The 24,869-nt window shown below is 38.9% G+C and overlaps 1 protein-coding gene across 2 annotated transcripts in view; it reads left to right on the forward strand.

Annotated features, from left to right (window-relative positions):
* The window catches only part of UNC5C (unc-5 netrin receptor C), a 397,062-nt gene that overhangs the window by 212,811 nt on the left and 159,382 nt on the right, over positions 1–24,869 (forward strand). The window lies entirely within an intron of this gene.

Here is a 24,869-nt window from a genome sequence, read left to right on the forward strand (position 1 = left end):
TTATGGAAAACGGAATTACCAAATTTAGCTTTGGTGAAGTGGTGGTAAATAAGCTGAAAATTAAATTAATTTGGGGCCATGTTTTGTTGAATACTGAAAGTTTCCAGCAAAAGCTGTTATGATTCCATTTTCTGTTTAGAAATGCTAATATAATGACGTGATATAGATGGGATTGAGAAAGGAAAGTCAGGAGCAAGCCCAATCAGTTCCAAGGGTCTTGTAATAATCTCAGTGAAAATGGGAGGACCTCAGCTTGAGGTCTGGTGATGAAAAAGGAGAATAAGAGTTGATTGTGAGAGAGACAATTTAGAGCAGATTTTATGCACTGTACATGTAGGTGAGTTCAACTTGATGGAGAGATGGGACTCCAGGCTTTTGACTTGAGGATATTACAGTCAGAAATAAGGAGTTGAGTCAAAAGAAGAAGCTAGTTTTAGAGGGAAGATAAGTTTATCTGATGTTGATGCTGAGGCTAGAGTGTTAAACAAAATGAGTAAAATTTCTGATCTCATAAAGCTTGGAGTTTTCTGGGAGGGGAAAAGAAAATAGGCAACTAACTTGGTAAACAAGCTAATTTGAGATAGTGATTGCTGATAGTGTAATAGGGAAGAACATTTGTATTCTATTACAAGTTAATCACTAAAGGGATGTTGCCTGTAAGTTTAAATTATACATAATGGCCCATCTCCAGGAACCCTGCCTCCCAGGTAATAAGCATTAAAGTAAAATGCCTTTGTTTAGCTCACAGGAAACATCCTGACCAGGCCCACCTGTGAATGACTGCTGGCAGGAAGAAATTAACACAATACCCTCCAGGGGCTGACCAAAATCAGGAAATGTTTGACTTTACTCCCTCTACTTTTAGTATAAAAGAAGCCTGAATTCTAACTCAGCAAGATGGTTCTTTGGGACATGATTACGCCCTTTACTTTTAGTATAAAAGAAGCCTGAATTCTAACTCAGGCAAGATGGTTCTTTGGGACATGATTACGCCCTTTACTTTTAGTATAAAAGAAGCCTGAATTCTAACTCAGGCAAGATGGTTCTTTGGGACATGAGTTCACCATCTTCTCAGTGTGCCTGCTTTCCAAATAAAGTCACTATTCTTTGCCTCAACAACTCATCTCTCGATTTATTGTCCTGTTGTGCAGTGAGCAGTACGAGCTTGGACTCGGTAACAAGAAGAAGAAATCAAATACAATGATGTGTTCTTAGAGAGAGACATCAAGAGATTGAGATTGGGGGGTCAAGAATATCTCTCTGGGGCTTCCCTGGTGGCGCAGTGGTTGAGAGTCCGCCTGCCGATGCAGGGGACACGGGTTCGTGCCCCGGTCTGGGAAGATCCCACATGCCCCGGAGCGGCTGGGTCCGTGAGGCATGGCCGCTGAGCCTGTGCATCCGGAGCCTGTGCTCCGCAACGGGAGAGGCCACAGCGGTGAGAGGCCCGCGTACAGCAAAAAAAAAAAAAAAAAGAATATCTCTTTGTCCAGAAGGCTTTTTTTTTGACGGTACGCGGGCCTCTCACCGCTGTGGCCTCTCCCGTTGCGGAGCACAGGCTCCGGATGCACAGGCTCAGCGGCCATGCCTCACGGGCCCTGCATCGGCAGGCGGATTCTCAACCACTGCGCCACCAGCGAAGCCCCAGAAGGCATCTTGAGCTGAAATTTAAGTGGCGAGAAGAAGAGGGAAGATCTTTCCTAAAGAAATGAGGTGCAAGTGCAAGTGCAAATGACCTCGGGTGGGACTGAGTTTGGTGTGTTCCGAGATATAAATACCAGTCTGTCTGTCTCGAGCATGGTGAGGAAAGGACAGGAGGATTGGAAAGGAGACATAGAGGCTGGCAGCAATCAGGTCATGTGGGTCCTTCTTCGCCTTGGTAAAGAATCTGATTTCATTCTCAGTCAATGCAAAGGCATTGAAGGATTTTAAGAAGCAGGGGCGGGGGATGGAATGGAAGGTTGTGTGTGTGACATGATCTGATAATTGTAGCCAGAGTTGTGGATGAGATGCCCAAGGGAGGAACTAAAGGAGAGAAACTTGGTAAGTATCTCACTGTATTTGAGCAGCAAAGAAAGAAGAGAAAGGTCAAAGAGATAGGATGGGAAGCAATCTAGTGCTAATGCACAGTCCCCAGGAGAGGAGGAAGTTTCAAAAAGGATGGGGTGGTGCAATGAAGTCAAGTGTCAAATGAGGCCAAGAGGTTGAAGAGGCACTGTAATCAGTGGTATCGTATTATTTCTCACTCACAAAATGTTTTAAATTCACCTTTGATTAGTGAGGGAATGTATTTAGTTGAAAGCTGTGCACACCTCATGATATATGACATTTACACTTGCTTAGAGGATAGATATAATTTTTTATACAGGAACTGGATCCGTACTTATAAACACTGAAGGACCACCTTTCAAATATGTATATTCCTGGTGTATTTCATGCAAGGATTTCTTCTCATGCTTTCTATTGATAGAGTAATTCCTATATACGTCTACTCTATAGAACTTCTTTAGGAACAACAATTCAAATGGCAAAGAAAAAATAACCCTGAAGTTCATGCCAGGCACTGGACTAGATGTCAGTTATGCAGAAATGAATAAGAGAAACACTGTTCCTAACTCTTGAACTTGCCTTCTAGTGGGGAAGAAATATAAACAAGAAGAGTAGAGAGCAATGGGAGACGATCTCAGGGGTTTATGTCCAGGCTTTGAAGCGGGGAGGCCTTCAGAAGAAGGGGTGTTTGATGTCTGAAGAATGCGTAAGAGTTACCAAACAAATGGTGATGAAGTTGTGGGAAGTGTGATGTCCAGCTTCATGTGTCAGCTTGGCTGGGCTACAGTCCCCATGATTCAACCAAACATTAATCTAGGTGCTGCTCAGGGAAGCCTTAGCTCTGCTTACTAGGCCTTTCAACTGATGGAATCAGGCACACACATTATCTAGGATAATTTCTCTTACTCAAGGAAACTAATTTTGTACTTAATCACATCCAGAAGATACTTTCACAGCAACATCTAGATTAGTGTTTGATTGAATAAGAATGTATTCCTAGCAACTTGACATATAAAACTGACCATCACAAAGAGTTTTCCAGGGAAGAGATAAGCATGTGCTATGTGAATGTAATGTTGAATTTTCAGATCTTTATTGGATTCTTTTAAACTATAAATCATTGTTTTAGTTAACAAGTAAGGGTTCACTTTAAATTTATGCTGTCTCATTTATCTATTAATAATTGTTTAATTTCTTTAATATTCTTCTGAGTGATCTTGTTTTATTCTTTAGATTCCTGAAGTTCAAAATAATAGTACAGGATTTGTAACTGTAACCATTAATAGAGAGGAAGAAAACGGTAGACCTTTTCCTTAATTCACTGTGTAAGTCTCTATACGTGTTAGCAAACCTTTCTGACAACCTAAAATTAAGCACTTTAAAGTGAAAGTCAAGTGCTAATGAATTATAAACATGTTATTTACATAACCAGACTAATAGGCCAATTTTTATTATAAATTCGGATTTTCATAAATTTAGTATCTTTTATTTCATTATTTCATTTTATAAGAAAAAAGGATGAGACATAAAGTTCAGCTTGGCTATGACAGCTAGGACAGTCCTAGCATATAGAAGATGAGCCATCAATATTTATTTTTGAACAAAGTTTGAGAAAGAGAGTAAACTAGTCTAGTTCCAAGTCAGAGATCACAGAGATGAGGAAATTACCACAATGGAATATAAGAGAAAAATGATATGAAACTAGGCAGAATGAAATAAATGCTGTACAGCTACAAGTAATATGGTCTTTGGACACAAGTTGTAGTGGAGACATCACATAAGGCTTTATGGAGTCAGGATCATTGATTCGGTAAGGTTTAGTTTAGTACAGAAACCTGTAGTGGTTATTCTAGGCTGAAGCAATAAGTTGCACAGGGGATTATTTAAATTCTCCATCTCTTAATTTAAATAAAAACTCAAAAAACACATTAAAAAATAGAAATCATCCATAATCTAGCATTTGAAAAACCCACTCCGAATGGAGGATAAAAGTTCCCCCCAAAGCTCTTCAGTTCTTCTCGCCAGGAGTAATTACTGTTACTATTTTTGAGTTTTGGGTTCTAGGCTTTGCCTTATGCTTCTTGTGATTTATTGATGTAGCCATCTACACATACACAGACACACACACACACACACGCGTGCGCGCGCACACACACACACTTCTTTCTCCCCTCTCTCCCTCCTTTTTTTTCCTTTTCTTTCTTCTTTAACAAAAAGCAGCATCACGCTATACAGATTGACCGAAACCTTGTTTTATTTGCCTACTGAATAATGGATGCCCTTCTAGTTTAATACATACAAATCTGTCTCCTTAGTTTTATTGGTGAAATAGTGTTCTCTTGAACGGATGTATCGTAAATAATTATCTAATCATTCCTCAGTTTGCTGTTAAGTTGTTCTCAGACTCATTTAAATAGTTAATTATAGCTGCCTTTTGTTGCAATATATCATTTCTTTTTTAAATAAACAATGCTGCAGTGAACATCTTTGTATACATTTACATTTTAATGCCATATGTCTGTAACATGGATTCCAAGAAGTGCGATAATCTATTTGGAGGTTTGCATAGATTTAATTTTTACTTTTATTGTCAAATATTCTCTACTGTGATACCAATTTATACTACAGTCAGTATATGCAAATACACATTTCCTCAACACCTCATCAGTCATTCAGTATTTTTTTAGCTAATCTGATAAACAAAAAGAAAGTTACTATCTTGCTTTACACTGCATTTATTAAATTGTTTGAAGAAGGGAGCAAATGTATTTTTGAAAAATTTTTCTAAGAGCATGGTGTATAGACCACATGGCAGAAGTAGACATTGCAGGCAGGAGAACACTTAGGAAGGTTTTATGTTAGCAAAAGTCAGAAATAATAAAGGCTTAAACTGGGACAGAAGGAGGTGCCTCTCTTTCACAGCTAAGTGCATGTCAAATAGCACGCTGACTTCATGTCACTATTAATGCATGGGCATTATTTGGAGATTATTTCTTTAAAAGCAGAAAAAAAGTTTTTTCTTTTGGAGTTAGAAATCATGCAGTACCTTCAAATTGTGCAGTACATTTAAGGCATTATATCTTCAGCTACTTAAATTTAAATGATGAATCCATTAATATGTTACTTGAAATATAAGCCATAGTCTTTGTCTTTCAAAGGATATTTTAATCAAAATATTAAAAATAAGCTAGAGTTTCATTCAAATAGTTAATTCCGGTTGCCTTTTGTTGTAATATATCATGAATTATCTCTCTGATGGATGGGCAGCCAAATGCAGATAAAATTAGCCTTGCAGTCATTCATTTTAAATTGCTCTTGAATCGTTTGGAAGTAAATTCCATTTCAGAAGAATATGCTTCAGGTCTCAGACAAAGAGATAATAGTCCTATATTTTATGATATAAGCAATAATAGTTTGTCTTATGATTTAGAAATATAGAAACATGTATTAAGTTGATGAAAATTAAGGCTTGATATATAGAATAAAACCAGAAACCTAAAGCTTCATAGATGGATGTTCATGGCATAATATTTTCCTGTCAAGAATTAGGTGGAATGAAAGTCTATAAAAATAATACATGGTGCAAAGCTTTCTCTTCTTGTATGTAATGAGAAAACAAAAGGCTATATGAGATAACAGAAGAGGAAATGCTAAGATTTACCTGATATTAAGATAAAAATGGCAATAGCATTACTGAGTAATGCTAAGAAGTAGAAAATTAAGTCAAGTGTTAGGGGAGGGTAAAATGAATAATAATGTTGCATCTAAATCAAAAAGGCAGTATAGCTTTAAGTTGATACTGAAGTCAATGTACAGAATAAAACCAACTTTGGAAATTTTACTTTGTTAATTTGAATGAACTACACGTAGAAAACTTGTTTAGAAATTTAATTAATCAAGTCAGTTTGCCCAAGTAGCATAACGCAGGCAATACCAGCGTCTGGAAGGTGCCTTTATACAACATGTAATAACTTAGGATAGCTGTGGCACATTGTCAGAAATAAGTTCACAGTCTGAAGTGGCTATTCACAAATCGGGTTCCTATCATGTCCCCGAAGACTTCAGGAGGCTATTTGGATATTTATATTAAGAAATAAAGTGGTAAGAGGATGCACTCACTGGTCTCCCTTGCTGGAAAAGCAAATTGTTCTTTTATACCTTCAAGTTTTGCAGCTTGACCTTAATAGTATCAAAAAGCTAGTTTATTTGTGTAGTAAAATGAATTGCACGCTAGGAAATGATCTCAGTAAACAGTCCACCAGTTCAAGGTAGAATCTCAAACCTTCTTTGTTATTCTTATGTACTAAACAGCCCTCTAGTGCCCTAAAAAAGTTAACTTCGATGTGACAGGAATTTTACTTGTTTTGAATCAGGCCCTTGAATGGGCACTGGAGTATATCCAAAGGGAAAGCCAGGAACAGATAAAATCACACCTTTCCCTTGTACACCATTGCAAACACACTTGCTTAGAGAATTGATTGGCAGCTGGGTCTCTCAGTCAGAAAAGCCATTTCATCTTCTAGAAAACATCTGATCATTGTACGAAGCCAGGAAATACTAAATAAGTTTTAAAATGGATATCCACTAAGATGTAATTTCAATTCTCAGACTTCACATGAAGTGGGACAATCAACTAAATGACATTTGTATACCGGGCCAGCTTCATGGTATGTGACCTGTGCTGTCACACAGGACCTGTGCTTGGTAAAGTGCTCTGCTGTCACATCTCAAATTTTTTTTTAATAGATCTTTATTGGAGTATAATTGCTTAACAATACTGTGTTAGTTTCTGTTGTACGACAAAGTGAATCAGCCATATGCATACATAGGTCCCCAAACCCCTCTCTCTTGAGCCTCCCTCCCACCCTCCCTATCCCACCCCTCTAGGTCACTGCAGAGCACCGAACTGATCTCTCTGTGCTATGCGGCTGCTTCCCACTAGCTATCTATTTTACATTTGGCAGTGTATGTATGTCGATGCTACTCGCACTTTGCCTCAGCTTCCCCCTCCCTGCCCTTGTCCTCAGGTCCATGCTCTATGTCTACATCTTTATTCCTGCCCTGCAACTGGGTTCATCATACCATTTTTTTTTTTTTTAGATTTCATATATATGCATTAGCATATGGTATTTGTTTTGCTCTTTCTGACTTACTTCACTCTCTACGACAGACTCTAGGTCCACACCTCACTACAAATAACTCAATTTCATTTCTTCTTATGGCTGAGGAATATTCCACTGTATATATGTGCCACATCTTCTTTGTCCATTCATCTGTCGATGGACACTTAGGTAGTTTCCATGTCCTGGCTATTGTAAATAGTGCTGCAGTGAACATTGTGGTACATGACTCTTTTTGAATTCTGGTTTTCTCAGGGTATATGCCCAGTAGTGGGATTGCTGGGTCCTATGGTAATTCTATTTTTAGTTTTTAAGGAACCTCCATAAAGTTCTCCATAGTGGTTGTATCAATTTACATTCCCACCAACAGTGCAGGAGTGTTCCCTTTTTACCACACCCTTTCCAGCATTTATTGTTTCTAGATTTTTTGATGATGGCCATTCTGACTGGTGTGAGGTGATATCTCATTGTAGTTTTGATTTGCTTTTCTCTGATAATTAGTGATGTTGAGCATCTTTTCATATGCCTCTTGGCCATCTGTATCTCTTCCTTGGTGAAATGTCTATTTAGGTCTTCTGCCCATTTTTTAAGTGGATTGTTTGCTTTTCGATTTTGAGCTCCATGAGCTGTTTGTATATTTTGGAGATTAATCCCTTGTCTGTTGTTTCATTTGCAAATATTTTCTCCCATACTGAGGGTTGTCTCTTTGCCTTGTTTATGGTTTCCTTTGCTGTGCAAAAGCTTTTAAGTTTAATTAAGTACCATTTGTTTATTTTTGCTTTTATTTCCATTACTCTAGGAGGTGGGTCAAAAAAGATCTTGCTGTGGTTTATGTCAAAGAGTGTTCTTCCTATGTTCTCCTCTAAGAGTTTTATAGTGTCTGGCCTTACATTTAGGTCTTTAAACATTTTGAGTTTATTTTTCTGTATGGTGTTAGGGAGTGTTCTAATTTCATTCTTTTACATGTAACTGTCCAGTTTTCCCAGCACCACTTATTGAAGAGGCTGTCTTTTCTCCATTGTATGTTCTTGCCTCATTGTCAGAAATTAGGTGCCCATATGTGCATGGGTTTATCTCTGGGCATTCTGTTCTGTACCATTGATCTATATTTCTGTTTCTGTGCCAGTACCATACTGTCTTGATTACTGTAGCTTTGTGGTATACTTTGAGGTCAGGGAGCCTGATTCCTTCAGCTCTGTTTTTCTTTCTCGAGATAGCTTTGGCTATTCAGGGTCTTTTGTGTTTCCATACAAATTGTAAAATATTTTGTTCTAATTCTGTGAAGAATGACATTGGTAGTTTGATAGGGATTGCATTGAATCTGTAGATTGCTTTGGGGAGTATAGTCATTTTCACAATATTGATTCTTCCAATCCAAGAACATGGTATATGTCTCCATCTGTTTATGTCATCTTTGATTTCTTTCATCAGTGTTTTATAGTTTTCTGAGTACAAGTCTTTTGCCTCCTTAGGCAGGTTTATTCCTAGGTATTTTATTCTTTTTGTTGCAATGATAAATGGAAGTGTTTCCTTAATTTCTCTTTCTGATTTTTCATTGTTGGTGTATAGGAATGCCAGAGATTTCTGTGCATTAATTTTGTATCCTGCAACCTTACCAAATTCATTGATTAGTTCTAGTAGTTTTCTGGTGGCATCTCTAGGATTCTCTATGTATAGTATCATGTCATCTGCAAACAGTGACAGTTTTACTTCTTCTTTTTCAATTTGTATTCCTTTAATTTCTTTTTCTTATCTGATTGCCATGGCTAGGACTTGCAAAACTATGTTGAATAAGAGTGGCGAGAGTAGACATCCTTGTCTTGTTCCTCATCTTAGTGGAAATGCTTTCAGTTTTTTACCATTGAGTATGATGCTTGCTGTGGGTTTGCCATATATAGCCTTTATTTTGTTGAGGTAGGTTCCCTCTTTGCCCATTTTCTGGAGAGTTTTTGTCATAAATGGGTGTTGAACTTTGTCAAAAGCTTTTTCTGCATCTATTGAGATGATCATATGGTTTTTATTCCTTAATTTGTTAATGTGGTGTTTCACATTGATTGATTTGCAAATATTGAAAGAATCCTTGCATCTCTGGGATAAATCCCAGTTGATCATGGTGTATGATCCTTTTAATGTGCTGTGGGATTCTGTTTGCTAGTATTTTGTTTAGGATTATTGAATCTATGTTAATCAGTGATAGTGGTCTATAATTTTCTTTTTGTGTGATATCTTTTTCTTGTTTTGGTATCAGGGTGATGGTGGCTTCGCAGAATGAATTTGGGAATGTTTCTCCCTCTGCTGTTTTTTGGAAGAGTTTGAGAAGTATTGGTGTTAGCTCTTCTCTAAATGTTTCATAGAATTTGCCTGTGAAGCCATCTGGTCCTGGACTTTTTGTTTGTTGCAAGATTTTTAATTATGGTTTCAATTTCATTACTTGTGATAAGTCTGTTTATATTTTCTAATTATTCCTGGTTCGATCTTGGAAAATTGTACCTTTCCAAGAATTTGGCCATTTCTTCATGGTTGTCCATTTTATTGCCATATAGTTGTTTGTAGTAGTCTCTTATAACCTTTTGTGTTTCTGTAGTGTCAGTTGTGATTTCTCCTTTTTCATTTCTAATTTTATTGATTTGCATACTGTTCCTTTTTTTTCTTGATGAGTCTGGCTGATGGTTTATCAATTTTATCTTCTCAGAGAACCAGCTTTTAGTTTTATTGATCTTTGCTATTGTTTTCTTTATTTGCATTTCATTTATTTCTGCTCTGATCTTCATGATTTCTTTCCTTCTACTGACTTTGAGTTTTCTTTGCTCTTCTTTCTCTAGTTGTTTTAAGTGTAGCGTTAGATTATTTATTTGAGGTTTTTCTTGTTTCTTGAGATGAGATTGAATTGCTATAAACTTCCCTCTTAGAACTGCTTTTGCTGCATACCATAGGTTTTGGGTCATCGTGTTTTCGTTGTCATTTGTTTCTATGTATTTTTTATTTCTTCTTTGATTTCTTCAGTGATCTCTTGGTTATTTTGTAGCACACTGTTTAGCCTCCATGTGTTTGTGTTTTTTACATTTTTTTCCCTGTAATTGATTTCCAATCTCATAGCGTTGTGGTCAGAAAAGATGCTTGATACGATTTCAATTTTCTTAAATTTTCCGAGGCTTGATTTGTGACCCAAGATGTGGTCTATTCTGGAGAATGTTCCATGTGCACTTGAGAAGAAAGTGTATTCTGCCAGTTTCAGGTGGAATGTTCTATAAAAGTCAATTAAACCTATCTGGTCTGTTGTGTCATTTAAAGCTTGTGTTTCTTTATTTATTTTCTGTTTGGATGATCTGTCCATTGGTGTAAGTGGCGTGTTAAAGTCTCTTACTATTATTTTGTTACTGTAAATTTCCCCTTTCATGGTTGTTAGCATTTGCCTTATGTATTAAGGTGTTCCTATGTTGGATGCATAACACTTATGATTGTTATATCTTCTTCTTGGAATGATCCTTTGGTCATTATGTAGTGTCTCTCCATATCTCTTGTAACAGTCCTTATTTTAAAGTCTTTTTTATCTGATATGAGAATTGCTACTCCAGCTTTCTTTTGATTTCCATCTGAATGGAATATCTTTTTCCATCCCTTCACTTTCAGTCTGTATGTGTCCCGAGGTCTGAAGTGGGTCTCTTGTAGACAGCATATATATGGGTTTTGTTTTTGTATCCATTCAGCCAGTCTGTGTCTTTTGGTTGGGGCATTTAATCCACTTACATTCAAGGTTATTATTGATATGTATTTTCCTATTACCATTCTCTTAATTGTTTTGGTTTTGTTTCTGTGGGTCTTTTTCTTCCCTTGTGTTTCCAGCCTAGAGAGGTTTATTGAGCATTTGTTGTAAAGCTGGTTTGGTGTTGCTGAATTCTCTTAGCTTTTGCTTTCCTGAAAAGCTTTGATTTCTCCCTCAAATCTGAATGAGATCCTTGCCTGGTAGAGTAATCTTGGTTGTAGTTTTTTCTCTTTCATCATTTATGTATATCCTGCCACTCCCTTCTGGCCTGCAGAGTTTCTGCTGAAAAATCAGCTGATAACATTATGGGGATTCCTTTGTATGTTATTCTTTGTTTTTCCCTTGCTGCTCTTAATATTTTTTCTTTGATTTTAATATTTTTTAGTTTGATTAACATGTGTCTTGGTGTGTTTCTCCTAGGATTTATCCTGCCTGGGACTCTCTCTGCTTCCTGGACTTAGGTGACTATTTCCTTTCCCATGTTAGTGAAGTTTTCCACTATAATCTCTTCAAATATTTCCTCAGACCCTTTATTTTTCTCTTCTTCTCTTGGGACCCCTATAATTCGAATATTGGTCCATTTAGTGTTGTCCTAGAGGTTTCTGAGATTGACTTGAATTCATTCTTTTTTCTTTATTCTGCTCCTTGGCAGTTATTTCCACCATTTTGTTTTCCAGCTCATTTATTCGTTCTTCTGCCTCAGTTATTCTGTTATTGATTCCTTTTAGTGTATTTTTCTTTTCAGTTATTGTGTTGTCCACCTCTGTTTGTTCTTTAGTTCTTCTAGATCTTTGTTTAACATTACTTGTATTTTCTCAATCTGTGCCTCCATTCTATTTCCGAGATTCTGGATCATCTTTACTATCATTACTCTGAATTCTTTTTCAGGCAGATTGCCTATATCCTGTTCGTTTTTTTGGTCTTGTAGGTTTTTACCTTGCTCCTTCATCTGTGACATATTTTTTTGCCATCTCTCTTTTTTTTTTTTTTAATGAGTGAGACTGTGTTCCTGTCTTACTGGTTGTTTGGCCTGAGAATTCCCACAGTGCAGTTTGTAGGCTGTTGGGTAGAGCTGGGTCTTGGTGCTGAGATGAGGACCTCCGTGACACCTCACTCTAATGAATATTCCCTGGGGTCTGAGGTTCTCTGTTAGTCCAGTGGTTTGGACTCAGAGCTCCCACTGCAGGAGCTTCAGCCCAACCCCCAGCTTGTGAAGCAAGATCCTGCAAGCCATGTGGCATGGCAAAAAAAAAAAAAAAAAAAGAACAATAACGAAGTAAGTAATAAAATTAGACTTGGAAACTAACAGATATGTTAGAAAGAATATAAAAATAAAAACATACATAAATCAACAACCAGAAGGTACTGCAGTGCCACAATAGTAAAAAAAAAAAAAAGAGGAGGAAGGAAAAAAAAAAAAAAGAAAGGAAAAAAAGGGGGGGGATGCCTTGGCTGTGGAGGGCGGGGCCTAAGCCAGGGCGAAGTTTGGGTGGTGGGTGGGGCCAATGTTCAGGACCCACAGGGCTGGAAACGGCCCTGGGGGCCGTCGGGGGTGGGGCTTAGGCTCAAGGAACAGAAGGGGCCCAGGCGTTCCCCCCAGCCCTGGTCTCAGAGGGCAGGGGACCTCACCTGGGAGCCCAGCAGGCTTCCTGGGCTCAAATGGGCGGGGCAAATGCCCTCCTCTCCTCTCCTGCTCCTCCCATCCTGGAGGGCCCCTCCCGCCTGCCTCTCCTGATCTCTCCAGCCTCCCTCCTATGCCCCCCAGGACCCACACAGCTGGGATGGGGCTTTGGAGGGCAGGGGACTGACTGAGAGCTCAGCAGGCTGTCCAGTCCCAGTGGGCCAGGCAGTCGCCCTCTGCTCTTCTCCCGCTCTTCCCGGAGCATCCCTCCCGCCTGCGTCTCCTCATCTCCCCGCTCTCAGGGGCGCCAATCCTGTCTGCCCTCCAATTCTCCTCCCCCCTTAGTCCCCCCATGTCCTACCGGTTTACTTGGGGGTTCCTCCCATCTCCTAGGGCAGCAGGGTATCCCACCAATGGCTGGCAGGCACCCTAGTTGTGGGGAGATGCTAACTCAGTGTCTTCCCACACCACCATCATCACCATCTCAGAATTCTTAATACATTTTTATACAAGGATCCCCAAATTGTCATTCTGCACTGGGCCACACAAATTTCATAGCCAGTCCAGTTTGTAGATATTACTATTGTTATGATACCCTATATTTGTAAATGAGTTTGAAGCACTATAAACTAAAATATCTTGTGCATCTGTTAAGCATAATCAAAGTTACCATTAGTGTAAGCAGTTTATTGATCTCCTGTAAGTGCCTGACACTATACTAGACTTAAGGAAAATAAAAATGAAAACTCAGCAGTCCCTGTCTTCAAAGAACTTTCATACTAGAGTTAAGCATTTGTTATGTATTTCTGGCTTTTGAAAATCAGGAAGAGTTGCATTACTCTGGTTTCCAAAACTGAAAAGTAGATTTCTCCATATGTGAGAGGCAAATTTATAGTGCAAAACAGTTAAATGTTCATTGGTAGGTGATCATTTGCAGATAATAATTTTTCCTTATAAAATACACATACTTGGAGATGATCACTTTTTCCTTGTTAAATACATGTAGATGTAAGCATACTGGAGACTTAAATACTCAGCCATTTTCCTTTATAGATTTTGGTTGAAGAGAATTGACTTGCTTGTTTGATTTTTAAAAATTACTCCAGAAAAAAATAGAAGATGAAATTTCAAAGAAAGGAAATTTATGAAATACCACTATATCTGGAAATTAATGCTGACACTTACCGTTTTTTGTCCAGAGCAAAGAGAGTATTCTCTTAGCATGCTTAACCTGATGGTGGGGGAGTTGTTATCTGGGCCAGTTTCCATGGTTGAGCATAGTACCCAGGCCATCTGTTGCAAATGAGGAAGGGAAGAATTTCACAACAGCCTGTGAGCCCACTGGTAATCAGTTCATTTGCATTTTGTCATGTCAGTTTCACTATGTATATTTTACTGACTCAGGGTCTTGAAAATTATCTTTATAAAAGTCATTCTTACATCTGACTTGAGTACTATAAGTGATGTACCATATTGCCTGATGTGAATTAATCTAGGGCATAGACTTAAATACACTGTATATGTATTACAAGAAATATTAATAAACTAATATCCTGTGGCTGGTTAAGGCATCTCTGTAGATCAAATTTAAGAGATGGGGTTCATACAGAGACTAGGATGATATATTAACGAAACACTGGATTTATGACATGATGAAAACATTCCAAATGATAGAAATAATTTCTTAATAAGTTACATATTAAGTGTCATTTAACAAATACCTTGAAAAATCAATTTTATGAAGCCTCAAACCAAGACATAGAATTACTTCTCTTTCCTTGGAGTGATCCTCTTGTTTTAAAATTCCAAATTAAGGAAATGCAAAATTAGTTTGTCTAGACATTTTCTAAATATATCATATCATTACTGTTTCTTTCCCCCAGCACTTAACAGAACCTATTTGACTTGAAAACACACGTGTGACTTTTTCTCAGCGTCCATTCGTCTTCCCAATAGTTTACAATAAAATAATCAGAAGAATGTTTTTGGAAAGCAGTTCATATCATTTTATCCACATTTGAACTTCCCTGAAGTCAGGGATGAAGTGAAGGATGAAGAGATACACGCATTGTCCTGGCAGGGTAATCAATTTTTAGTACTTCTCTATCTTTCTATAGGATGTGAATATATAAGTACTTTTGCTACATTACTGAATAAGGTAAGGTGGTATACAGTCATCTTTCCTGCTAAAGGAACAAGGTGTCTTACAATCATCCTTCTAAAGGAACAAGTCTCACCTTCTAAAACAATGACTGAAAGAAAGGCTTTTTATATTTTACATACCTGAATAAACATATTGTTATGAAATACATACATGTTGTTGTATGTATAAATATACACCTATAGTAAAAAAAAATCAACTTGACCCTCTGCCTTCATGAGTCATAAAATTAAAAACAACAGTAACATTTTACAGGATTTGAGTCTGATATTTTGTGGCACTTTTATTGATTATCAGCACCGTCCGTCATTACATATAACAGTAAGCGCTTTGGAAGAGAAAAACAAGAAAAAATGGAATAAGGCCTTCAAGACATCAGCTTCACGCTGATGGATCTGTCAGTAGCTCGGTTCCCCATTCCTTTGCCTTTCTGAACTATGTTTATTTAAGCAGTCTTGAGTGTCTTTGCATATTGACTAAAGAAGCTGAAATTGATGGAAATGAGGTTATCCTTTAGTAAGCTGACAATTTGGGTCCTTGATGTTCAACAATTGAAAAACCAGAAATGATGCCTTGCCAGAAGAAAGGAAATTAAGGAAGTAAAGTGAGAAAGCAAGTTAGAGACAGGAAACGACATTTACACTGTAGGGTCAGTAATTTATAATTGTGGAGCAGTTTTGAAAGTTAGTTCTGTCAGTGATGCAAGTGAAGCCAGTTTTGACTGCAAAACAGATTGGTAGAGACCAGATGTCATTACTGTTTGACAACTGTCACATGACCTAGGTGAAGAAGGTCCCAGGCCAGGATTCTTCGTGAGCAAATGTCCCCTTTACCAATGGCCATCTCTCCAAGCAGGGCAACAACTGAATGAGCGATGCAATGAGTTCCAAGATAACATCTTAGCAACCAGTTTTCAACTACCAACACCATAAACTGCATTTGCTGTTGAATCTATGTGCTTTCAAAGAACTTGTAAAAACTTTTAATTTTGGTCTCAGAGTTTTCACTTTATATATTAGCCCAGGGTGCTTAATCAACTTAGGGAATTAATAGTAGTTTTGTTCTCCACTATCCCTCATAGGAAGAAAAATATCAGGCCTAACTTAAGTAGAGTGTATTAGACTCCTTTGACTTTTGTGAAATATAATAATAGGGTTTTTAAAGGCACTTTTATTATTTTCTGTTTTTTATTTGGAATCATGCAGAACCCAAGTTAAAGGAAAAGATACTTCAAAGTGGGCAAATATCTCTGATGGTTTTGGGATTTTGTTTATTCTGTGGTGTTGGGACAGCAGGGAGGGAGAAATATGTTTAATAAATTTCAGTGCTATAAAAAATGAGACTTTTGTTCTTCATGTTATTACTCTAATATTATTAATATTCTAATGAAAATTGGTGTGACTAGTCATATAACACATATGGAATTTGAGATATAGTTTCCAAATAAGACTAAACAGCATTTCTAGACTCTAGGCTCTACTGTGTAACTAATACTGGTTGACTTGATGCTGTCATCTATATTTCCAGTGTTGAGAATAATTCTGAGCTTAATAAATATGTTTGGTTGAATGAATGACTATGCCGTGAAGTGGCATCTTTTGAAAATAATGACAGATTTGAATCTGAGCTTAAAGATTTTTAATTCATATTTCTGTATTTCTTCTCAGCTCCTTGCATAGGATTCAAGGTTTACCTAAGAGCCTTATACTTTTCTTTTCTTTTTTTTTTAACATCTTTATTGGAGAGTAATTGCTTTACAATGGTGTGTTAGTTTCTGGTTTATAACAAATTGAATTAACTATACATATACATATATCCCCATGTCTCCTCCCTCGTGCGTCTCCCTCCCACCCTCCTTGTCCCACCCCTCTAGGTGGTCACAAAGCACCGAGCTCATCTCCCTGTGCTATGCAACTGCTTCCCACTAGCTATCTATCTTCCATTTGGTAGTGTATGTATGTCCATGCCACTCTCTTACTTCGTCCCAGCTTACCCTTCCCCCACCCACCATGTCCTGAAGTCCATTCTCTACATCTGTGTCTTTATTCCTGTCCTACCCCTAGGTTCTTCATAACCATTATTTTTATTTTTTTTTTCTTTAGATTCCACATATATGTGATAGCATATGGTATTTGTTTTTCTCTTTCTCTTTCTCTTTCTGACTTACTTCACTCTGTATCACCTCACTAGAAATAGCTCAATTTTGTTTTTTTATGGCTGAGTAATATTCCATTTTATATATGTGCCACATCTTCTTATCCATTCATCTGTCAATAGACACTTAGGTTGCTTCCATGTCCTGGCTATTGTAAATAGAGCTGCAATGAACATTGTGGTACATGACTCTTTTTGAATTATGGTTTTCTCAGGGTATATGCCTAGTGGGAATGTTGGGTCGTATGGTAGTTCTATTTTTACTTTTTAAGGAAGTTCCATACTGTTCTCCATAGTGGCTGTATCAATTTACATTCTCACCAGCAGTGCAAGAGGGTTCCATTTTCTCCACATCCTCTCCAGCATTTATTGTTTGTAGCTGTTTTGATGATGGTCATTCTGACTGGTGTGAGGTGGTACCTTATTGTAGTTTTGATTTGCATTTCTCTAATGATTAGTGATGTTGAGCATTCTTTCACGTGTTTGTTGGCAATCTGTATATCTTCTTTGGATAAATGTCTATTTAGGTCTTCTGCCCATTTTTGGATTGGGTTGTTTGTTTTTTTGATACTGAGCTGCATGAGCTGTTTATAAATTTTGGAGATTTATCCTTTGTCAGTTGCTTCATTTAGAAATATTTTCTCCCATTCTGAGGGTTGTCTTTTCAACTTGTTTATGATTTCCTTTGCGGTGCAAAAGCTTTTAAGTTTAATTAGGTCCCATTTGTTTATTTTTCTTTTTATTTCCATTTCCCTAGGAGGTGGGTCAAAAAGGATTCTTGCTGTGATTTATGTCATAGAGTGTTCTGCCTATGTTTTCCTCTAAGAGTTTTATAGTGTCAGACCTTACATCTAGGTCTTTAATCCATTTTGAGCTTATTTTTGTGTATGTTGTTAGGGAGTGTTCTAATTTCATTCTTTTACTTATAGCTGTCCAGTTTTCCCACCACCACTTATTGAAGAGACTGTCTTTTCTCCATATGTGTGTGGGTTTATTTCTGAGCTTTCTATCCTGTTCCATTGATCAACATGTCTGTTTTTGTGCCAGTATATTACTATAGCTTTGTAGTATAGTCTGAAGTCTGGGATCCTGATTCCTCCAGCTCCGTTTTTCTTTCTCAAGATTGCTTTGGCTATTCAGGGTCTTTTGTGTTTCCATACAAATTGTGAAAAGTTTTGTTCTAGTTATGTAAAAAATGCCATTGGTAGTTTGATAAGGATTTCTTTGAATCTGTAGACTGCTTTGGGTAGTATAGTCATTTTCACAATGTTGATTCTTCCAATCCAAGAACATGGTATATGTCTACATCTGTTTATATCATCTTTAATTTCTTTCATCAGTGTCTTATAGTCTTCTGCACGCAGGTCTTTTGTCTCCTTAGGTAGGTTTATTCCTAGGTGTTTTATTCTTTTTGTTGCGATGGTAAATGGGAGTGTTTCCTTAATTTCTCTTTCAGATTTTTCATCATTAGTGTATAGAAATGCAAGAGATTTCTGTGCATTAATTTTGTATCCTGCTACTTTACCGAATTCATGGATTAGCTCTAGTAGTTTTCTGGTAGCATTGTTAGGATTCTCTATGTATAGTATCATGTCATCTGCAAAAAGTGACAACTTTACTTCTTCTTTTCCAGTTTGTGTTCCTTTTATTTGTTTTTCTTCTCTGATTGCTGTGGCTAAAACTTCCAAAACTATGGTGAATAATAGTGGTGAGATTGGGCAACCTTGTCTTGTTCCTGATCTTAGTGGAAATGGTTTGTTTTTCACCATTGAGAGCGATGTTGGTTGTGGGTTTTTCATATATGGCCTTTATTATGTTGAGGTAAGTTTCCTCTATACCTACTTTCTGGAGGGTTTTTTATCATAAATGGGCATTGAATTTTGTCGAAAGCTTTTTCTGCATCTATTGAGATAATCATATGGTTTTTCTCCTTCAATTTGTTAATATGGTGTATCACATTGATTGATGTGCATATATTGAAGAATCCTTGCATTCCTGGGATAAACCCCACTTGATCATGGTGTATGATCCTTTTAATGTGCTGTCGGATTCTGAATGCTAGTACTTTGTTGAGGATATTTGCATATATGTTCATCAGTGATATTGGCCTGTTGTTTTCTTTCTTTGTGACGTCTGGTTTTGGTAACAGGGTGATGGTGGCCTCATAGAATGAGTTTGGGAGTGTTCCTCCCTCTGCTATATTTTGGAAGAGTTTGAGAAGTATAGGTGTTAGCTCTTCTCTAAATGTTTGATAGAATTTGCCTGTGAAGCCATCGGTCTCAATTTCAGTGCTTGTGATTGGTCTGTTTATATTTTCTATTTCTTCCTGGTTCAGTCTTGGAAGGTTGTGCTTTTCTAAGAATTTGTCCATTTCTTCCAGATTGTCCATTTTATTGGCCTATAGTTGCTTGTAGTAATCTCTTATGATCCTTTGTATTTTTGCAGTATCAGTTGTTACTTCTCCTTTTTCATTTCTAATTGTATTGATTTGAGTCTTCTCCCTTTTTTTGTTGTTGTTGTTGTTTTTTGCCGTACGTGGGCCTCTCACTGTTGTGGCCTCTCCAGTTGTGAACCACGGGCTCCAGACGTGCAGGCGCAGCGGCCATGGCTCACGAGCCTAGCCGCTCTGTGGCATGTGGGATCTTCCCAGACTGGGGCACGAACCCGCATCCCCTGCATCGGCAGGCGGACTCTCAACCACTGCGCCACCAGGGAAGCCCAAGTCTTCTCCCTTTTTTTCTTGATGAGTCTGGCTAATGGTTTATCAATTTTGTTTATCTTCTCAAAGAACCAGCTTTTAGTTTTATTGATCTTTGCTGCTGTTTCCTTCAGTTCTTTTTCATTTATTTCTGATCTGATCTTCATGAGTTCCTTCCTTCTGCTAACTTTGGGGTTTTTTTGTTCTTCTTTCTCTAATTGCTTTAGGTGTAAGGTTAGGTTTTTTATTTGAGGTGTTTCTTGTTTCTTGAGGTAGGATTGTATTGCTATAAACTTCCCCCTTAGAACTGCTTTTGTTGCATCCCATAGGTTTTGGATCATCTTATTTTCATTGTCATTTGTTTCTAGGTATTTTTTGGTTTCCTCTTTGATTTCTTCAGTGATCTCTTGGTTATTAAGTAGTATATTGTTTAACCTCCATGTGTTTGTATTTTCTACAGGTTTTTTCCTGTAATTGATATCTAGTTTCATAGCATTGCAGTCGGAAAAGATGCTTGATATGATTTCAATTTTCTTAAATTTACCAAGGCTTGATTTGTGACCCAAGATATGGTCTATCCTGGAGAACATTCCATGAACACTTGAGAAGAAAGTGTATTCTGTTATTTTTGGATGGAATGTTCTATAAATATCAGTTAAGTCCACCTTGTTTAATGTGTAACTTAAAGCTTGTATTTCCTTATTTCTTTTCATTTTGGATGATCTGTCCAGTGGTGAAAGTGGGATGTTAAAGTCCCCTACTATGATTGTGTTACTGTCAATTTCCCCTTTTATGGCTGTTAGCATTTGCCTTATGTATTGAGGTGCTCCTATGTTGGGTGCCTAAATATTTAAAATTGTTATTTCTTCTTCTTGAATTGATCCCTTGATCATTATGTAGTGCCCTTCTTTGTCTCTTGTAATAGTCTTTATTTTAAAGTCTGTTTTGTCTAATATGAGAATTGCTACTCCAGTGTTCTTTTAATTTCCATTTGCATGGAATATCTTTTTCCATCCCCTCACTTTCTGTCTGTATGTGTCCCTAGGTCTGAAGTGGGTCTCTTGTAAGAGCATATATATGGGTCTTGTTTTTCTGTCCATTTAACCAGTTTATTTCTTTTGGTTGGAGCATTTAATCCATTTACATTTAAGGTAATTATTGATATGTATATTCCTATGACCATTTTCTTAATTGTTGGGTTTGTTATTGTAGATCTTTTCCTTCTCTTGTGTTTCCTGCCTAGAGAAGTTACTTTAGCATTTGTTGTAAAGCTGGTTTGGTGGTGCTTAATTCTCCTAGCTTTTGCTTGTCTCTAAAGGTTTTTATTTCTCCGTCGAATCTGAGTGAGATCCTTGTTGCACAGAGTAATCTTGGTTTTAGGTTTTTCCCTTTCATCACTTTAAATTTGTCCTGCCACTCCCTTCTGGCTTGAATAGTTTCTGCTGAAAGATCAGCTGTTAACCTTATGGGGATTCCCTTGTATGTCATTTGTTGTTTTTCTCTTGCTGCTTTTAATATTTTTTCTGTGTATTTAATTTTTGATAGGCTGATTAATAAGTGCCTTGGCATGTTTCACCTTGGCTTTATCCTGTATGGGACTCTCTGTGCTTCCTGGAGTTGAGTGACTATTTCCTTTCCCATATTAGGGAAGTTTTCAACTATGATCTCTTCAAATATTTTCTCAGTCCCTTTCTTTTTGTCTTCTTTTTCTGGGACCTCTATAATTCAACTGTTGGTGCATTTAATTGTTGTCCCAGACGTCTCTGAAACTGTCCTCAATTCTTTATTTTCTTTATTCTCCTCTGCAGTAGTCATTTCCACTATTTTATCTAACAGGTCACTTATCCGTTCTTCTGCATCAGTTACTCTGCTATTGTTTCCTTCTAGAGAATTTTTAATTTCATTTATTGTGTTGTTCATCTTTGTTTGCTCATTAATTCTTCTAGGTCCTTGTTAAACGTTTCTTGTATTTTCTCCATTCTATTTCCAGAATTTTGGATCATCTTTACTATCACTACTCTGAATTCTTTTTCAGGTAGACTGCCTATTTCCTCTTCATTTGTTTAGTCTGGTGGGTTTTTACCTTGCTCCTTCATCTGCTGTGTGTTTCTCTGTCTTCTCATTTTGCTTAACTTACTGTGTTTGGGGTCTCCTTTTCACAGGCTATAGGTTTGTAGTTCCCGTTGTTTTTGGTGTCTGCCCCCAGTGGCTATGGTTGGTTCAATGGGTTTTGTAGGCTTCATCGTGCAGCGTACTAGTGCCTGTGGTCTGGTGGATTAGGCTGGATCTTGTCTTTCTGGTGGACAGGACCACGTCCCGTGGTGTCTGTGGTCCTAATTATGTGTCTGTGACCTAATTATGCTTTTAGGCAGCCTCTCTGCTAATGGGTGGTGTTGTGTTCCTGTCTTGCTAGTTGTTTGGCATGGGGTGTCCAGCACTGCAGCTTTCTGGTCGTTAGGTGGAGCTGGGTCTTAGAATTGAGACAGAGAACTCTTGGAGAGCTTTCGCCATTTGATATTACGTGGAGCCAGGAGGTCTCTGGTGGACCGATGTCCTGAACTTGGCTCTGCCACCTCAGAGGCCCAGGTGTGACATCCGGCCAGAGCACCAAGACCCTGTCAGCCACACGGCTCAAAAGAAAAGGGAGAAAAAAAGAAATTAAGAAAGAAAGAAAAAAACAAAATAAAATAATGTTAGTAAAAGTTAAAAAAATTAAAATGTAATTTAAAAAAAGAAAAGAAAGAAAGAAGAGAGCAACTAAACCAAAACACAAACCTACCATGGTAACAAGCGCTAAAAACTATACTAAAAGAAAAACAAAAATAAACCAAAAAAAAAGAAAAAAAGGACAGCGCTATACAGACCAAATCACACAAAGAAGCATACACATACACACTTACAAAAAGACAAAAAGGAAAAATATATATATATCATTGCTCCCAAAGTCCACTGCCTCAATTTTGGGATGATTCGTTGTCTATTCAGGTATTCCGCAGGTGTAGGGTACATCAAGTTGATTGTGGACATTTAATCTGCTACTCCTGAGGCTGCAGGGAGAGATTTCCCTCTCTTCTTTGTTCACACAATTCCTGGGATTCAGCTTTGGATCTGAACCCGCCTCTGCGTGTAGGTCGCCTGAGGGCATCTGTTCTTCGCTCAGACAGGACGAGGTTAAAGGAGCCGCTGATTCGGGGGCTCTGGCTCACTCCGGCCGGGTGGGAGGGGAGGGAGGGGCACGGATGCGGGGCGAGCCTGCAGCGGCAGAGGCCGACATGATGTTGAACCAGCATGAGGCGTGCCGTGCGTTCTCCCGGGGAAGTTGTCCCTGGATCACGGGACCCTGGCAGTGGCGGCTGCACAGGCTCCCTGGAAGGGGGGTGTGGATAGTGACCTGTGCTTGCACACAGGCCCCTTGGTGGTGGCAGCAGCAGCCTTAGCGTCTCATGCCCGTCTCTGGGGTCCGCGCTTTTAGCCGCGGCTCGCGCCCGTCTCTGGAGATCCTTTAAGCGGCGCTCTTAATCCCCTCTCCTCACGCACCAGGGAACAAAGAGGGAAGAAAAAGTCTCTAGCCTCTTCGGCAGCTCCAGACTTTTCCCGGACTCCCTCCTGGCTAGCCCTGGCGCACTAACCCCCTGCAGGCTGTGTTCACGCCGCCAACCCCAGTCCTCTCCGTGGGATCTGACTGAAGCCCGAGCCTCAGCTCCCAGCCCCGCCCGCCCCGGCGGGTGAGCAGACAAGCCTCTCGGGCTGGTAAGTGCCAGTCGGCCCCGATCCTCTGTGCGGGAATCTCCCCGCTTTGCCCTCTGCACCCCTGTTGCTGCGCTCTCCTCCGTGGCTCCAAAGCTTCCCCCTTCTGCCACTCGCAGTCTCCGCCCGCAAAGGGGCTTCCTAGTGTGTGGAAACCTTTCCTCCTTCACAGCTCCCTCCCACTGGTGCAGGTCCGGTCCCTATCCTTTTGTCTCTGTTTATTCTTTTCTCTTTTGCCCTACCCAGGTACGTGGGGAGTTTCTTGCCTTTTGGGAAGTCTCAGGTCTTCTGCCAGCATTCATTAGGTGTTCTGTAGGAATTGTTCCACATGTAGACGTATTTCTGATGTATTTGTGCGGGGGGAAGGTGGTCTTCATGTCTTACTCTTCCGCCATCTTGAAGGTTGAGCCTTATACTTTTCAAATAAATTTTTCTAATGAAGTTCCTCTTGCTTCTGTCAGCTCTCAAGGCTAACACAGTGTAGTGGGAGGTGCAGTGCTATGTTGGGAAGATCACAGTTTTCGATGGTGACAAAACTGGGTTCTGATCCCAGTTTAGCTATTTACCACCTGAGTTTTCAGGTAGTAAATAGCAGAACTGGGATCAGTTATCCTCCCAGATGTTGAATTTTGCCATGTGTAAAAATGAGAATAATCATCTAAATCCTTAATTGAACAACCAGTCAATAGACCTAACATACTGCCTGGTTCATAGCAGGCCCTCAAATTACTTAACTAGATGATATATGAATCGTTATTGTTATCCAACCAGGTTTGTTTGCCCAATATGCCGCAAGTCAAAATGCAGAGATGCCTAGGTTTGCAGGAAAGAGAGGGTTTATTCACAAGGCAGCCAAGTAAGGAAATTAGGAATAAGTCTCAGAAGCACTTCCACAAAGGCAAGGGCTTGGGGGTATTTATGAGGAAAAATAAAGAAACAGGGTGGTCTAAGGCATGGGGAGCATGGGGAAGGGTGATTGGAATAAGATGCAGTAATTGTTGTTCCACACAGGCGTAACTCATCTACAGGCTTCTGTTCACTCAAAAATGAAGGCCTGGGCTTCCCTAGTGGCGCAGTGGTTGAGAGTCTGCCTGCCGATGCAGGGGACATGGGTTTGTGCCCCAGTCCGGGAAGATCCCACATGCCGCGGAGCGGCTGGGCCAGTGAGCCATGGCCGCTGAGCCTGCGCGTCCGGAGCCTGTGCTCCGCAACGGCAGAGGCCACCACAATGAGAGACCCATGTACCACAAAAAAAAAAAAAACAAAAAAAGAAGGCCCTTTGCAAGATCTGAGGGTGGAGTTTTCAGCCCTCTGATGTCAAAAGATCACCCAGTGTGCACTCACGTGTGCCCAGTTGAAGGGTCAGTGGTCCTATCCAGTTTTAACCAGCTTAGCTCAGAGTAGACACAGCTAACTCCAAGTTCCTGGAAAATGACTCAAGCAAACATCTTATTGTTTAGGCGAGGTGCTCTTGGAGGACATGCAAGTCTTTTGTAGACCTTGATTAATGAAGGCAGGTGAAATGGATTTGACTAATGAATACCCACAGTTTCATTATT

This window comes from Globicephala melas, chromosome 5, assembly GCF_963455315.2.
Source record: "Globicephala melas chromosome 5, mGloMel1.2, whole genome shotgun sequence".
NCBI lineage: Eukaryota > Metazoa > Chordata > Mammalia > Artiodactyla > Delphinidae > Globicephala > Globicephala melas.